The sequence below is a fragment of the Taeniopygia guttata genome, chromosome 6, assembly GCF_048771995.1.
Source record: "Taeniopygia guttata chromosome 6, bTaeGut7.mat, whole genome shotgun sequence".
Lineage (NCBI taxonomy): Eukaryota > Metazoa > Chordata > Aves > Passeriformes > Estrildidae > Taeniopygia > Taeniopygia guttata.
In genome coordinates, this window is record NC_133031.1 from 2901916 (window position 1) to 2919506 (window position 17591).

The 17591-nt window shown below is 49.0% G+C and overlaps 1 long non-coding RNA gene across 2 annotated transcripts in view; it reads right to left on the reverse strand.

Annotated features, from left to right (window-relative positions):
* Positions 1–17591, reverse strand: part of LOC115495722 (uncharacterized) — a 179473-nt gene that overhangs the window by 17320 nt on the left and 144562 nt on the right. For both annotated transcript variants that reach the window (XR_012056639.1, XR_012056638.1), the window contains exon 5: positions 3018–3061. This is a non-coding gene — a long non-coding RNA (uncharacterized lncRNA). The remainder of the gene's footprint in view (positions 1–3017; positions 3062–17591) is intronic.

Consider the following 17591-nt stretch of genomic DNA (forward strand, 5'->3'; position numbering starts at 1 on the left):
GCCAGGATTTGGGATGGGAGGAATCCTGTTCCCCTCCCCTCAGGCAGAGCACAGCTTTGCTTTCTCCACTGCTGTCTTTGGGATTGCTCTTCCAGAAGTCTGGCGTGTTTTTGAGTAGGAAATGGGATGATATTTGCTAGATGGACCTCAAAGAGGGGGCTCTGCCATGCAGCATTCCTGTTATACACAGGTGTTTACCTTCCTGCAGGCTCCTCATTTCTCTGTCCTCACCAGGTAAGCCCTGGAAATGTCACTTCCCCATGCCTGTAATTAAACCCTGTGCCTTTTGTCCCAGCATGCACACACACCTAGACACAGCTCCTCTCTCTCCTCTTCAAAAACTACCCAAAACTTGGGTTTTGCTCTGAATCAGCCATGCAGATGTGCAGCTGGACATTGCCACGGCAACAGAGTTTGTCCTCCTGCTCCCCTCTCCGACCCCTTCCCCCAGATGAAGAAAGCAGGGGAAAAAAATAAAAATAAGCAATTTTAATAATGTCACAAAAAGCAGACAGGGATATAAAAATCCATTAAGAGCTGGAGTGGCCCTTGCAATGGGAAGTGCTCCAGCTCCTTCCCTTTCTGTTGCTCTCTCTCCAACCCCCTGAAAGATAACCTTTAAAACACACTCAGTACTTAAACCTCTGGCATTTACCTTCATTTCACTCTGGCTTTTATTTCTTTCCAGGGGAGGAGGGCTTTTATGTTATAAGAGGACAAGTTGGGTTGTTTTTTTCCTTCCCTTGGCTTGATTATTTTCCCCTCTTGTGCAGGTGGTTTCATTTTTTTCCCTCTTGTTTTGCTGTCACCACCACCCAGACAGGCAGCCCCCGTGGGTGAAGGAGCAGGAAGGGTCAGCACAGCATCCAAATCACCCCAAATCTTTTTAGCCATCCAGTAATTGGCTCATTTATGGGCAAGGATCTTCCTAGAGTCAGGCAGAAGGCTGGGATCTGTTGGAATCCCAATGGAAGTAGAGGATCTTTAGGGTCCCTTCCATTTGGTGATCCTGTGAATTCCACCCAAGGGAATAGCAGTAGCAGTAGCACCTACCCCAACCTGAGATTTGGGTGATAATGGAAAGGGAACAGCAGCCTAAGGTTCCTGCAGGGTGGCAAGAAGGTTGTGATCTCAAGCCACAGCAGCTTTTGTGGGGCTTTTCCTTTTTACATGCACTCATCCCTCAAGGTCTTCTAGGAAAGGAAAGCCTCCAAACTCCCCTTAATGTTCCTCTGCCCACAAAGAAGTTCTCCCCAACGTGGTGCCTGCCAAAAACCCCTCTTCAATGGGGTCTCACAGAAATGCCACTTCCCATGCTTCTCTTATCCACCTGTAACACAAAACTTTTGGGGTTCTGAGCCACTTTCACCTCTCTGCCTCACCATCAGGGCCTTGTTCAGCCTCCCTGGGGCAGCCTCTCATTTTCTGGCCTTTTAAGACCTGCAGCAGGCAGCAAATGCTTTGGGATGGCTTCACTACAACCCTGTGAATCCTGGTGTGGAGTTTCATGCCTTTTAGGGGTGGAGATCCACGTGCCACTCACACCAGTCTCATCACAGGGTGCTCACTGCATTTGCTTTCCCCCTCTGCTTCAGGAGTCGTGGGATGAGCAGAGCACCTCATTACAAAATAAAACCTTGTCTTTTCCAGGCTGGAAGAGAGCTTGAAATCATTACCTAATTGTGCTTGGGCACCCATGGGCAGAGAAAGAGTCCAAACCAAATGAATCAAAGGAAAGTGGCCAATTTTTGCAAAGCCATTCATTAATTTCAAGTGTGACCCAGGAACAGAGACATGAATTATTACTTCTTTCTAACCCAGCAGTGATCCCAGGCTAGCCCCATGCCATGGCCTGCACAGAGGGCATCCTGAGCAGTCCAACTTCCCAGAGGAACATCCCAAATACCTGGGAGTGATGGGGAAACTCATCCCCCTGCCAGAGCTGCACCTGGGGGTGCCAGGAGCACCATGAAACCCAAAAGCTGCTCACAATTCCCATCATCCCTTTTCCACCCCAGTTGGTTTTTGTTATTATTTTGCCTCCCAATTTTTCTGAGAGCAAGTTTTCACACTCTTACCCCACAAGTCTTTTCTGAGCTGGCACCAGACAGGTCATGAAAGCAGGAGTTACCAGTGATGCTTTCTCCTGTCCTGATGTCCTGCCAACATCCTCGTGGAGCAATCCCAAAATCTCCCTCTCCTATGGACCACCATCCACTATAAAGCCTCAAGTCATATTCAACATTTATTCACTATTTTTCAGCACGAACAGGGCCTGAAGAAGGAGACAAACATTTGGGTCAATGTGCAGATCTCGTTTTGTTTTTTTTTTTTAATGGAGTTTGTGGTTTTGGTATTTTTCTAAGGAGAGTGATAACTCCTGTCTGGTAAAGGCCAAACCTTCACCTCTTCATGGCTCTGGATCAAAACAAGTCATCACAAAATAATCAGTGCATCAGCCCAGTGCTCTGACCAGCTCCAGGCACCAGCTGGTTTACAGACTGCCTCTCTCCCTGGCTCAAGCCCAAATTTTCATGGCAAACAATCAGCACAACAAACGGTCAGGAAGGGGAGCAAGGCCTGCAGGCTGATTGCAGCAGACTGAAATACCCAGAAAGAAGCAAAAAGCCCACCAAAATCTGCAGCTCAGCCACCTGACAGCGGCTGCACGGTGAGCTCCTTGCGGCTGAGCAGACTGGAGAGGGCAGAGGAGCCTCTTGGAGGATGAGATTTCCTCTCACAGCGCCGCATCCCAGGGTTGGGCTTGGCCAAACAAGATTCCAGGGACACCTTCCACTGTCCCAGGTGCTCCAAGCCGTGTCCAGCCCGGCCTTGGGCACTGCCAGGGATCCAGGGGCAGCCACAGCTGCTCTGGGCAATCATCATCCCCCTTGTTCATTTTTGCCAATGCCTCAACCAGAGAACAGGATTTCAGAATTTGTTGGTACAGCTGATGCTCTGGATGAGCAGGGGGGTTTATTTAAGGAAAGGAAACAAGTGCAAAGGTATGAAATTACCTGAGGATTTTGTCTGAGCGTGACGGGATGGGGCTCTGGCGGCACTGCAAAATAAGAGATAACAAGAGAAAACTTCGACTCTTCAGAGATTAATCTTTGCAGAGATTAAATTGAAGCCTTCAGGTCTGAGCCATCGATCGCATTTCGCTTCCTTGACAGTTTTGTGGAAGTACAAATTACAGAGGCTGGGGACAGTACTTTTTTTTTAGCCATCCAGCAATTGGCTCTTTTATGGGCAAGGATCTCCCTGGAGGCAGGCAGAAGGCTGGAATCTGTTGGAATCCAAATGGAACTAGAGGATCTTTAGAGTCCCTTCCATCCCAACCCATTGGCGATCCTGTGAATTCCACCCAAGGGAAAGGGCAGCAGTAGCACCCTCCCCACCCCCTCCCCCTCAAGGGGACAGATTTGAGGGCAGAGCATTCCTCCTCTCACAGGGACCTGCTGGAGTTATTCCCATTCCATCAGCAGCAATGATAACCCTTCCCTTGGAGCAGGTGACAATGTCAAATGGGATCAACTCAGATTTAATAAACAAAAAAAAAAAAAATTTCTAGCAGCTTAACGCACCTTTTAGGCACAATCCATCCATTTCTGCCTCTTCCCTGGAGGGCACAAATTGGTACAAGGCACTGGAGAAACACGAGCTGTGCGAGAACCTCTGTAACTGGTGGTAGCCGAGCTGGAGGAACATTTGGGATGAGCAGACTGGAAGGGATGTCTTTCCCTGGCTCAGGCCCAAGGAGAGGGGCTTTCAGAGATCAGCTTTCTCTTTTCATTTCCATCATATTTGCCCAGAAGGGCTGGGCAAGCAGAGGAGATGGACAAGATAAGGGAGCGTTCAGTTAATTCCACTTTAAACCCAATTCCATTTCCTTTCTAATCAGAGCAGCAGGCATGTTTTAACAACTGATTATCTCTCCTGGGCAGTTGTGTGTATTCTTCTTGGCTACCTTCTCAGTTTTTCCAAGCAAAGCTCTGCTGTGATTGTAACATAAATAAAAGGGGAGCAAGGCAGAGCACAAGCACTTTGGAGAATGCTCTGCCAAGAATTAGGACCAAGGTTTCCTTTTTCATTCCTAAGGGTGAAAAATAGAAGGTGCTCACCATAGGAAAATATAAACCCTTAGAAGCAGAGCAGAGACCTCAGCAAATTGTTATTACTAAGGACTATCTGTAAAAAAAAACCTCTCTGTGACAGACACTGAACCCTCACAGATGTTCCAGAACTGCTGGATCTCCAACCTGTGCACCCCACGGGGCCCAGAAGAGGCTCTGAGCACCCACCCAGCACCTGCTACCCACCAGCAGCCCCCACAAGCCTCCTTTGGAGCTGGGAGCAGGGCCATTCCAGGGCAAGGAATCCCAGCCCTGGTGTGGCTGAAGCCTCTGCAGGTGGATGGAGCATCACAGGATCCTCTGGGAAAACTCTCCTGCTTCCCAGAGTCTCATTACAAGATTTTTTTTTCCCTAAAGCCTGTTATTGTTCTCATATTATTATTATTATTACTGTCTGAAATAAGTTAGTTTGGGAAAAAAAACCCAGTGCAGAGCTGAGTTTCCAATCCCCTCCCTATCCTTGAGCTGCCCCCACCAGCAGCAATAGGCTGGGAAGCCCCAAACTCGCTTTTTCCACCCTTCTTCCACACTGGCAGCCAATTCCCAGATGTGAGACTGAGCTGGTTTTCCCTTTTCCATGACCTCACCCTTGTTTCTCTTGGTACTGCCTCTCCCCTTGCCCAAAGGCACACTCACAGGGGGTGTATTTTTAAAGGAAAATGGTTTTTGGCAAAAAAAAAGAAAAAAAAAAGAAAAAAGAAAAAAAAAAGGGGGGATGTGCCACGGTTGCAGACACTTCACATTGCCAGGATGGCACTTTAAATATTCCCATCCTCTTCATCATGTTACAGTCACTGATTCCAGCTGAAACTCACGGACACCCATCCCACAATAAACACAAGGTCACGCAGAGGGAAGAGCAGGAAAACAAAAAGCAGTGTAAATACCAGCACTCCTGATCCAGCTTTTTATTTTTTGACTCCCCAAAGTCCTGGGCTGGTGCTTAAATTTCCCATGCCCCATAAAAGCTCATTAAACAGTTTCAGGGGTCAACTCGATGGCATTTTCCTCTCTCCAAATGGGATGAGACAGCTCAGAGTTAATAAGTCCGAAAGGACTGCTTATAAAAGAAGATGTTGTCACAAGGTGTTGTTAAAATAGCAGGTGAGCTGGCCCATTTGGAGAGCTTAATGGCCCCACGTTTTAAAAATATCCGTGCTCCATTTCCCCCGACAGATCATCAGTCTGAGGCAGGCATGGATTTTCCTGCCTGGGTGTTGCACCGAGCTCCAGCTCCCACTTTTCATCCCAGGGGATCTCCCTGTCTGCCCAAACCCCTCCCTCTGCCTTTGCCACTGTGGTTTTGGGGATGATGGCTGCAGGGATGGGGCTGTGCTAAGGTCATTCAGCTGGAATCATCCCCATCCCCATCTGTTGGAATAAACCAGCTGAGACTCCATTTTCCTCGTGCAGAAAGCCAATTCTTTATTCACAAAGCTCATATTTGTAGGAAATACCAGAAGGCAGTGTGTTAAACCTAGCTGGTCAGCAATGCAGTGAAACTCAGTTCATTCATACTGTGTATGTCAATCAAATTTTCTCTCTCCAGATATGTTTACATTTTTCCTTTGTGGGTTCTCATGGAACAAATCTCATTGGTTGCACAGGTACATTTGTTTTTCACTCTCAGAATAGATTGTTGTGTTAAACGAACTTCTCATTCTCAAAATAGCTTCACATGGGAACTTGCAAATTGCTTGTTAGCTGCACTTAGAAGAAATGACAGGCCAGCTTTGGCAATTTCAGCCTGATTTCATGGGGCCTTTCTTCTGTAATTTTCCTACCTGACTATGACACCCATCCAAGAGGTGTTGCCCTGCTGGTGGATGATCCTTCTTCCCAAGCTGCTCTTCCTTCCCAAGGCTCAGACCCCTGGGGGATTAGCAAAGCTGCTCCCACCCAGGTCAATATTCTGTTTCTTCTTACCTTGTGATGTTTGCAAGAACTTCACGCCCAGCACAAAATTTTCCGACTGACAAGTGAAATTTAGTCATCAGAGCTTCCATTATTCCCAATTTATTCCCAATTTACTCTCCACCGCAGAGTTGTGCAGGATGAAGGGCTGGAGAAAGGAAAACACGGCCCAGCAGCAGCCAGCAAACCCAACCCAAGCAGAATTATGATCCAGGATTCATCAACCATTACGTGCAGGGGATTTCAAGTGTATTTATTGCAATCTGACTGCGAGCAGCTCAAAAATCCATTTGGTAAATGTGGAGGGAAAGGGCAGAATGATGTTTTTTGTTATCCTTTCTCTGGTAAATAACTACAAACCCTCAGCTTCTGAGAGGTTTGCCACCAGGGAGAGGATTCAGCCCAGGGTGGCTAAAACAACGGGATGAATGAGAGGGGAGGGATGCACAGAAAAGGATGGAAAAGCTTTGGGATAGGCATGGGGATGTGGGGATGTGACTTGTAGAGGCAGGGATGGCTCACTAGGAACGAAGCAGAGTTTGTGTGGACACATCCATGAAATCCCAGCTCCAAGCTGATGCCTCACACATTGTCCCGCTGTGCTGGGTGCTGCTGAGGCACCTCAAACCCTCACTCCAGGCCTGTCCATTCAGGAAGGAACTGAGGGGCTGGAGCCTGTCCAGAGAAGGGAATTGATTTGGGGAAGGGTCTGGAGCGCTGGGAGCAGCTGAGGGGGCTCAGTCTGGAGAACAGGAGGCTCAGGTGGGACCTTCTTGCTCTCCACAGCTCTCTGACAGGAGGGTACAGCCAGCTCTGCTCTTTCCCAACCGAAACAATTCCATCATTCCATGGCCCTGAGCGAGTGGATAAGGGAAAATGTGGTGGGTGTGACCCCCAGCATGCTGGACCTGCTGTCCCAAACCTGAACTGCTTGAACACCTGAGTGACTTCAATCCTAAATTAGTCCCTGTCTGGGACTGATTTGGACAAAGCTTGGCTTTGTCCAGCCTGACCAAGAGCAGCTCAGTGCCAGAATGCTGGGTGGGAAAGGGGGAAATTTCTGTTTATATCCAGGGAAGGGATGGGTGGAGACATCCTCCCCAGTCCTCACACTTCAGTTACTTATTGCTTTGGGAGCCACCAGCCCAACTTTGCCAGGAAAGCTCTCCAAAGACACAGGAGAGGTGGTGGCTGCCATGCCTGTGTGGAAAATCAGGGCATCTGCTCCCAAAGGTTGGATGATGCCAGCTTTTCCATTTTGGTGATATGCAACCATCTGGTGCACTTCAAGAGAGAGAGTTTCTTCTCCTCAAGTTTAAGAAAAATTACGAGATTAGATGAGAAGCAGAGAGGAGTTTTGCATCTCTTTAATAATGACCTTTCTCCAGGTTTTTTTTTTCTGTCGCGCTGGGAAGAAAACTTCTATTTTAAAAGAGAAACTGGGTTTCTCATATGTTCCCATGATTCCTGATGCTGGCACTTTCAATTAATCACTGCAAAGAAGCCACCACGAAAATAGCGATACCAGAACTGAATACCCTCTGGGCAAATGCTGCAAATGCTGCCTGATGCGTTTCAAAAATAATAAATAAAATCCTTCTTTTCCTTGGCACTTCTCCTCTGGCTCATCCTATGCAAATCACCTCACTGAGGAGAATTTCCCAGGCCGTAGCTGAGGTTGGTCAGTGGGGCAGATCAAAGCAGCAAGTTCCCAGGTAATTATTTATGTGTGAACTCAATACAAGGAGATTAAATCTGAGCCACCTTCTCTGCCTGGGTCCGTTCTCCCTCAGAGCCACTAAGTTTAATTGCTGGGGGAGGCAAGGGTTAGAAATGCTCCAAAATCAGGTAATCCCATGTAATAGGGTAATTGCAGGGCTCATCCCACCCCACTGACTGCTGGCATGTTTGGGAAGGGGAAGGGGACACCCCACGGTCTTTGTCACAGGAGCTGCCAGTCTGCACAGCTCAGATATTGAGCAGAACAAGGCCAAGAACAAATGCTGAGGCAGGGAATGATTTCCAATACCTGCTTTACCCCAGGACGCTGTGGGTCGCAGCAAGCTCAGGAGTGGTTTTCCAGAGGTGAGGGGAGCTCGGTTCACTTTGCAAGTTATTTGAACGGAGTTATGTTTTCCTAGCAGAGTTTGGTGGTGGAGTTTTACCTGCATGACCCAAAGCCAGCCTGGATTCAGCAGGATTTGTCCTTTTCTCCCTGGGGTGAACTGAGAGCACAAATACCAGGATAGGCCTCGCCCAGGAGGTGTTTTGACAGAGCCCATGGCTTGGGGATGCTGTTGGAAAGGGATAAATGCTTCTTCACAGATTAATTAAGGTTGGAAAAGCCCTCCAGGATCAAGTCTGAGAATTTCCCCAGCACTGCCTAATCCAGCACCAACCCAGGTCTTCAAGGGCCACATCCATACAGCTTTTAAATTCTTCCAGGGATGTGACTCTACCACTTCCCATGGAACAGAGGCCTCTGGACTGGGAGATCACTTCCTACAGGATGCCAAGAGGTTGTCTGAGCTCCAGGAGAGACGGGATAAGATCATGGGTAAGACTGTTAAATACACAGAAGAGATTTTGGAATATCCCCACGGAAATGTCTGAATAGATCTGAGCAGAGAATCACCTTCTCTTGCCCTGCCAAGGGACATAGAGAAGCAAGAACCAGGGTTTCAGGGAAGAGGAGACTCATAATTTTATCTCCCATCAAAACTCAGGGCAGGGGAGGCTCACTCAAATCAGAATTTGGCTCCCAGGACACACACCTGTCTCTTGGGATGAAAATCCCCATCCCTGCCTGCTCCTGCCCAGGCCAGCACTGAAACAATTCCTTGGCCCTGGGGACTGGAATTAATTGGAATTGTTCCTCACCATTAGCTTTAAACTACCTGGGAGCTGGGTAAGAAGCAGCTCCACATCCCCTCCCCTTGCCCTGACCCTTTCAGCACACTGCTTTCTCCCCACCTTGCTTGGGAGCAGCTGGAATAACTTTTGGAGGATTGTTTTTTTTTGTTTTTTTTTTTTTTTTGCACCCATTTATCTCCCTGCTTTGGCTGCCTGGGGTGGTCACACGCCTCGTTTTCCCCAGCTTTACTCACATTTTTCTCCCAGCACTGACAGAGCCACCCGAGGGACGGGAGGAGTTCAGGATTCACAGCTCCCCTTCACCCTCCCTGTGCTTTCCCTGCTCCCTCCAGAGCAGCTCCAGCTCAGCAGCAGGGAGAGAAAAATGTGCCTTGTACAAGCCGTGCCAGCTGATGACTGATGACATTTATCTTCCCTCTGAGGAGGACAGAGAAGTCACTTGTGGCTGGTTTCACCTGGGCTGGCATCTTTCTCAGGGCTGCCTTTAACCCAGGGGTGACACATTCTCACGGGCCAGTGCAGCGATGTGCTGCCACACCTGGAACCAGGGGCTCCCCAGAATTTGGCTGCTGGTTTTCCACTGAAATACTTTCCATTTAACAAAGAACCCCTGTCCAGACCAATTTTTTTCATCTGCCCCTCCCTGGAAGGTGTGACAGCACGCAGCTGGGAAGATGGATGGTGCACACGGGGTGTAGGACAGCATCCATGGCACGGGACTGGAATGAGAGGAAAGGAGAGCAAGGCACATTCCAAGGGAAAATCACATCCCTGGAAGTTTCCAAGGCTGGACAGGGCTTGGAGCAACCTGGGACAGTGGAAGGTGTCCCTGCCTGGGCAGTAAATAAAACCAGATGTTTTTGCAGGTCTCTTGCAACCTAAACCAGGCTGATTCTACAAAAGGAAATTAGACCCTTTAAGGAGGTTTTGACTCCCTCCCCCCAGACACACCTCACACCTTAGGTGCAAATTTCAACTGCACATTTTACATCTTGGGGAAGAAGAGATTTGTGTGGGCTCACAGAGGGATGCAGGCAGGAAAATCTGCTGGGTGTTACTAGGCAGAGAAATCACATCAGTCTCCAGGATTCCCTGGAGAGGAAAGCAGCTGGAGGTCAGGACAGCCTTTGTGGTAAGCACAGACGTGCTCTTCAGCTGGACCAGAAAAGCCTTTCTTGTGTCCTGACAGGCTTTTCCCTGCTGCCAGCCACAGAGGCACTGGAAATCTGCTTTTTTAGGGGGTTGCTGGTGATGTGATTTGTCACTATAAACTCCCTCCACTGACTATTTAGATACCTCTGGCCTTCTCCAAAAGCTGTTTACTGGCTGTTTCCCCTCCCCATTTCTGAAAACACTGAATGTTTAAGCCAAGCAAACTCACCAGCCTTCTCTGACTGATTTTTCTCAAGACTTTCACTGGAATAATTCTCCTCCAGCTTCCCATCAGTTGCTGCACCAACAGCCACCAGCAGTATTGATCAAATACTGAGTCACTTGTGAGCCAGCACAGGCACTTGAAAAGAGAATAAAAAATAAAGTCCTCTACAGAAATATCAATCAAAGTCCAAAAAAATCAGGGAAGAAAGGGCTAAAAGCATGTGTATTAAATGCAGTACAATCTGGCTTTATAGAGAGCACTTTGGAGGTAATTCCAAGCTGCCTTAGACAAATTTAAAAATTATCCAAGCAGATACCTCCTGAAAAGAGCTAGACCACTCAGGGATGATTATATTTATTTGTGGTATCAATGCAGTGTCAAAAGGCCCCGTTAACAGGTTTTAGAGATGAAGTTAGTACAAGAAGATTCCAGAACTGCCTTTTACCTCCTTCACCTTCCCATTCTCTCACAGTTGCAAGGGTTTCTCTAGATTTGGAGTTGTACTAGTAAAAAATTCAGTTGTGCATGGTAAAATACACCCCTGTCAAAAAGGCTCCAGAAAAAAATTCCCAATTTTCCTTGCTGGGCTCTCAGCACAGCCCCAGAAAGCAGTGGGATGATCAAACCCTGGGCAGAGCCATTGGGATGGGGATGCCAAACAAGAACTGACCCAGGCAGCCTAAAAAGGGGAGGATGCACTCATTCAGGTGTGAGAAATAGGAGGGGCAGCAGCCAACATTTAAATTTTTGGTGGTGGGAGATGCTTGGGTTTGTGCCTTTTAATTTTTTTTTAAACAAACCCAAAAAAAAGATCAATACTTAATTCAGCTCTAGGGGTAACACACCTTGGAAAGGGGATTGGTGAACTATTAAATATTGCCTTTCCATAGCTCTGCTTGGGTTTATCTCTGCTGCCTGCAGTTTTTCTCCCCTCTGTTCCCCTCCTGAAAGCACAATAGTGATTTTTGTGGTTTATTACACAGTGCATCTGTTGCCACTTCTGTTCAAACCTCCCAGACAAACATGATTCCCCCGGCTGACTCCCAAAAAGAAGGAGCTGTCACCTGAGCAGCTGTCACCTCCCTGTCCCTCTGCTTGGGGTGGGGCTGGCACCTCCAACCCTTCCCCTGGCATCCCCAGGGCTGCTGCTGAAACACATTCCAGGCAAGGAAAGAGACATGGAGGTGGTGCCCAGAAGTCCAAGATGTGGAGGTGAATGCCACTGCTGGGGCATAGATCAAACCTTTGTTCCTCTTTTATGCCTGGGGCAGCATTCATTCCTGTGATTAGTGAAGGGAAATATTATTTGACTGCCTGTGCAATGCAATGGGCTGGTGTTTCCCATGCAGGGAAAACCAGGATGCTGGAAAATGGGTAAGGTGAGCTGCTCCCCTGGCTCTGTTACAAAAGAAATAATAATAAAAAAAGACAGTAATTTTGGGATTTTGGATTGGTATGGCACTTCTAACTTTCCAAGCAAAATATTCAGGTGCTGTTCACTCACTGAGGTGGCATCAAGCAGCTCAACACAGCATCTTCACCAGCCTCTGAAATCTCACATCACCTCAGCCCCCACAGCAACAGGAGCAGCCCTTTGTAAGACAGGAATTGGCGTGGTGCTGGCTGTGTATTCAGAGGGGTTCTCTTTACAGACATTGAGGTGTTTCTTCTTCCTTCAGGTGCCCCTGATTGCACAGCAAACCCTCACTGCCTTCTCTTCACTGTGCCTTCCCACAAGGAATAGCAGCCTGGAGCTCTCCTCTGCCCTGGTTGGAGCTCGAAGGTGATTTTTATCAGCTGACTTCCCAAAGTTAGGTGAGCCTCAGCACTGGGGCTTCTTTTCTTCTGTGCAGTGTGCCCTGGACTGCAAGGCAAGATGTATTCTATTTGCCATCTGTCAGAGGTGTGGCAGTTATCTTCTCTAAATCGGGCAGTTTTCTTTATCTCTTCCACAAACCAATCCTCCCTCCAGGGAGCCCATTATCAGCCCATTATCTGCTGATAATGGGCTAGTGAATGTCACTGCATGGCTGATAAAAGCTGCAGCATCCCATTGCGAGATGCTCTGCCCAGAGGGAGGAGCCAAGCCTTCCTACCTGGATATAATCTGAGTTTTTGGGACACGAGACTCAGCCTTTCGACTGGATTCCCAGAGGAACAGCTGGGGTTTTCCACTGGACCTTCAGAGGAAGACTACACCCTTTTACAGGATCACTGCTCCAACAGAACCACATCTGCCACTCCAGGAGGACTGCAGCCAGTCCAATTTAGACTGCTGCCTACACCCTGACCAACAGGGTATCAGGTTGTATTCTGACTCTGTCCATGGTTTTTCTTTTGAATTATTGCATGGTTTTTTTTCTTTTCCTAATAAATTGTATTTCTGACTTGGAGTCTCTCACTGGTTTTGCTTTCAAACCAGAACACAGTGACTGACATGCAGCATCCTCCCCTGCACTGCCCAGAGCTGCCCTGTGGAAATGGTTCCTCTACAACAACTCCCAGTGCCCCTTTTGTGACATCCCAAGGCAAGTTTAGTAGGGTTTTCAGGTGGCAGAAGTGTCACACACTTCGGTGTGTTCTCCAACCTAAGATCCTCTGTGAGTGCTGGAGCCCCATCACTCACAGCACAAGAGGAAGGATGTGTGCAGGCAGTTATCAGATCTGGGCTCCTCACTCATTTCTCAGAGTAGGAAGCACTATTTATTACATCTTTTTGCTGCTTCTAAACACAATCAACCATTTCTTGGCATTTCATCAAAGATAAATAGCCTGATCCTGCTTTCATCCACATGGAAGGAAAAATTCCCCTAGGCTTCTTCTGCTGAAAGCGTGAAAGCTCAAAGATTATCAGCTGATGGTTTTAAAGTTCTTCCCACCTTTTTCCCCCGTTCTTTCTCTGCCAGGAGACCAAGCTTCAGGTACAGGCTCCCTTCTGGGGTTAGCCCTCCCTCCCACCTTCCAGAGGATCAACTTTCCCAAACCATTGTATTCCACTGCCTCAGCTGCAAAGGAAGAAGGAGCTGCTGTGTCTCACAGCACAGCCCTGAAATATTCAGAGCTTTGTGTGCTAGATCCAGGACCACAGAGTAGTGGCATGGGTGAGAAGGTGCCATGGATGGCACTGCCACCAGGGTGGGGAGCATCCCACACAGTGCCTTTCAGCACCCCAACACAGCAGGTTTCAGTTTCAAGATCGGTTCATCCAGCATTTTCCAACAACTCCAAAATGACACGCACACCAAAAAATCCCACCCCAACAAACCAAACCAGGAGAGAGCAGTGGTGGGGTTTCTTTTCCCTTTCAAAATTTGCAAGCATGTGTGTTCAGTGCTCGTGGAAATGTCAAATCTGAAGCAGAGGGAACTGGTACATCATCTGTCAAAACTACAGCTGGCTTCAGCAGCTCTGTGTGACATTATCAGGGAGCAACATGGGAAGGGGGAAAAAACAAACCCGGGAGCCCAGCCCAGCAACAGGAGAAAATGAAGGTCTGCCTGCTGGATCAGAGGTCATCAGGAATAAAAGTGACACTAAAACGGAGTTAAATGCACTTTAAGCTTGCAGCAAGGTTGTTTTAAAGGCTATTTCTGTCCTCACTTTCTGCTACAAATTCCCTGAGGACACAGAGTTGTGCTTGCCCTTCTCCATCTCTCTCCTGTCTGGGGCTCCTCTCACCTGTACCTTCCTCTAGCCTTCCTCCTGATAACCAAAGCTGGCATCGCTGTGCTTCTACCCATGGATCTCCAAGAGCTCCCCGAGCCCTGTTTGCCCATCTCCAGGGAAAGGGCAGCAGAGGAAAGCAGATGACGTGACTCAAGGTCATGTGGCGGACCCAAAGCCATGGTGCTCCTTCAGTGTCGGAATCTGTGGGTATTGGTGATTCCGAGATTGTAGAAAGTCTCTGTCTTTCTGCCCCGTTGCCAAAGCAGAAGCCATAATTCGTCTGTGCTGGTTTCAAGGTTGTTTATTCTGTTTATCTCTAACATGTTCTGCTGCCCTGCCGCAGCTCTGTCCTGCAGGGCAGCGTGTGGGGCTCTGCCCTCAGTGGGATGTTACAAACATTAAATACCACAAACTACCTGTGCTGGATTTACAATAACGTGCCAATATCTGTCACCTGCGTTGGACAGTGTGTCCCCAGCCTAAACCAACAGAAAAATGCCAACACCACAGTGAAACATGGAGGGCATGAAGAAGGAGAAAAAGGACAAGACACACCCAATTTCCTCCATCTTGTCCCCTTTGGACCCCTAATCTAGAAACCTAAAATTTTACTTTTGCACCCGTGCCACACTTAATTATTACTCTTATCAAACACTCAAAGCTTGTAATTCATCCTGTAAGATTGAAAACTCCTCTCCATGGACAGAGATCACAGACAGTGTCTCTCGGGGCTCTGTCCAGGGGGGTTCCTGACCCCTGCCAGGGTCTCAGACCTGCCAGGGCAGCCTGAGGGAAGCCCTGGATTCCCACACTTCAGCACAGGCAATGAGCTTCCAACAGAGCCACGCTGCTCTCCCTTTTCTCCTCCAAGTCCCCCACAAGCCTTGCTTGGTCCTGTCCCCAGCAGCCTTCTCAGCTGGCTGTGCCCTTGGAACTCCTCATCTCCACGACCTTACCACTTCCCCAGATTTGCTTTCCCTCGATGTTTCCAGGCACTCTGGGGAGCAGGACCTTGCATTTTTAGCGCCGGCGCCGCGAAGTGCTGAGCAAATTCCCAGTGACAGATTATCAATAGTCAGCACTATTAAAAATTTCCCCCAACTCCAGAGAAAGCCAACCAAGTAGTGAGCAAAAAGGAGTGGATTTTGAGTCATTCCAGTCCCTGTTCCTCTGGTGTTTGAGGAGATGCTTCCATGCAGAGGCAAACAGGGATGAGTGCCTGTCTTGCTGGGTTTTGTGGAAGGTTTTACGCTGGCAGTGAGCAAAGGTTTGGGCTGGACTGTTTGGAGAGAAGCTCAAGGCCAAGAGCAGGCTGGCAAGAGGTGGAGAGGAAGCAGAGAGCCCTTTTCTCCTCAGGGATGGAGGAACTCTTTGCTGTAAATCTGCTCTAAAAGAGCAGGTGCCCCTGGGGACAGCCCCGCTCCTGCAGGGAGTGCTGGGCACCAGAGCTGGATCCTGCAGGGCTTGGCTTGGCCAAGGAAGGCTGAGCGTGTCTGGCTGCTGGCTCAGCACTGTCATCTGGACAGATTTAGGGCGTGCAATCCTATCTCCTGCAGCAGGTAAAGCTGCCTGGCGATGAGGAGGGAGCCAAGGCAAAGACAGAGCTGTTTAATGGACGCATTAGAGGGCATTGGCTGACAGCCACAGGACATGGCTGGAATGGGAAGGAGAGCATCGGCACACCAGAGCTTTGGGCTTGGGGTGTGCTGTTCTTGCCGCCTGCCACCCTGGCCAGTGCTTCCCTGAGATCCCAGGGGCTCCTGCATGGGCTCTCCAGCCTTCCTGGGTGCTGGACGAGGTGGGAAGCCAGAGGGTGGCAAGGGGATTGCCCCCAGGGTGCATTCCTGGCTCACAGCAACCCCAAAACCTGCCTGCCACACCATCACTGCCTTCCTCTTGCTGGTGCCCTGGTCACCCCAGGACCCTGCTCCCCTTGCTGCAGTGCCAAGAGGTGTCAGTGACTCTAGGAAAGTCACTTGGGCTGCTCCAGTTTTCCCAGTTCATTCATCACCCTCTGACACCCAGGATGCCTCCTCACTCCCCCGGGTTGGAGCAAGGGGAAGGAAAGGGGCTGTGGCACCACTGGGACTTCCCTCCTCTGCAGTCCAGCCCAAGGTCATCAGCTCCTGCAAGCAGTGGGGCAGATACACCTAAAAATCTAAAAGAAAATATATATAATCCAGACAGCAGCTCTACAAATAGGGCCTGGCTGGTGGAAAGGCTGATGTTTAAAGTCTGCAGGAAAATGGGGACATGAGTGATCAGGACACATATGGGATGGGGAGGGTGGCAAAAGAACCACTCCACCCCCCAAAAAAAACAATTTTCATGTCTTGGGGTCCAAGAATTGAGGTGACCCCAAGAATGTAAAAGTCCTCATTTCGCAGCCCGTGCAGCCAAAGTCTGGATGTGTAGGGTTGGCTTCTCAAGGCTATTTTCCCTTATCTAGAACATTCTTTCTCTGCCCTGCTGAGCTCTGTCCAGCAGCTGGGCCATGGCATTCTGTCTGCCCTCAGGGCAGTGTTTACATTTTATAAAAAAACTACATGTGCCATGTTTACAATAACGTGCCAATATCTGTCATCTATGTTGGACAGTGTGTCTGAACCTTAAACAAAAACACTTAAGACACGTAAAAAAAGTGTCACCATCACAGCAAGACATGGAGGGCAAGAAGGACAAGGTCAGGACATGCCCAAATCTCTCCATCTTGTACCCCAGAACCCCATTCTAAAAAAACCCCAAAATTCTACTTTTTCACCCCGTGTTAATTCAACTACCACACTACTCAAAGCCTTGTGGCTTGTAATACCTCACACAGAGTTGGCAGCTTTTTCCACAGGCTAAAATCAAAGCCACAGGTGTTTTTGACTCCGTGTCGAGGTCTCTGAGCCCCTGCCAGGGTCTGGAGCCAGCCAGGACAGCCAGAGGGATGTGCTGGGTTCCCATACTCATGAATCCAGCACTCCCGTGTATTTCAGTCCTGCTTCCTGACCAGAGGAACTTCCCTCTTCCATGTGCATTTTCCACAGGCCAGCACTGATGGAAGACCAGGCAAGGACACCACAGAGCTCCATGCTGCCTTGGCCCTGGGGCAAGGGTAACCAACCCCAGCCTGCCCTGCATGCTGCAGGAATGGGGTGGATGAGTAATTTGGAGCAGATGGATAATTCAGGACAGAAGCCCTTCCTCTGCACCCCAGGGAAGCCCCAGGTCCAGCCTCCCACAGGGGTCACAGGCAGCATCCTGGGTGAGGGACACAGCCCCACCCTGCAATGCACTCATTGCTTTCTGCCTTTCCTCTTTTTTCCAGCCCTCCTGTTCCCCACCAGGTTCTTTCAGCAGGTAATTACAGCTGAAGTGGACAATCTGTCTTTTTATTTTTAGGCTGGAAGCGCTTGCAAGGCCAGCTGAAACGGGGCAGCAGCAGTGCAGTGGGGAGGATGCTGTGGGGTCACTGTCTCCCTGCTCGGTGGGGACACCCCTCAGGCACCGATGTGAGGGCAGATACAGGAGGGGAGGATGCCCGTGCAGAGATTTTTAGAGCATCCTTTCACCCACACCCTGCACACTGTGGAGCAGTAGCAAAGTTTCCCAAGGCTGGAGTTAATTCCAAAGTGTCT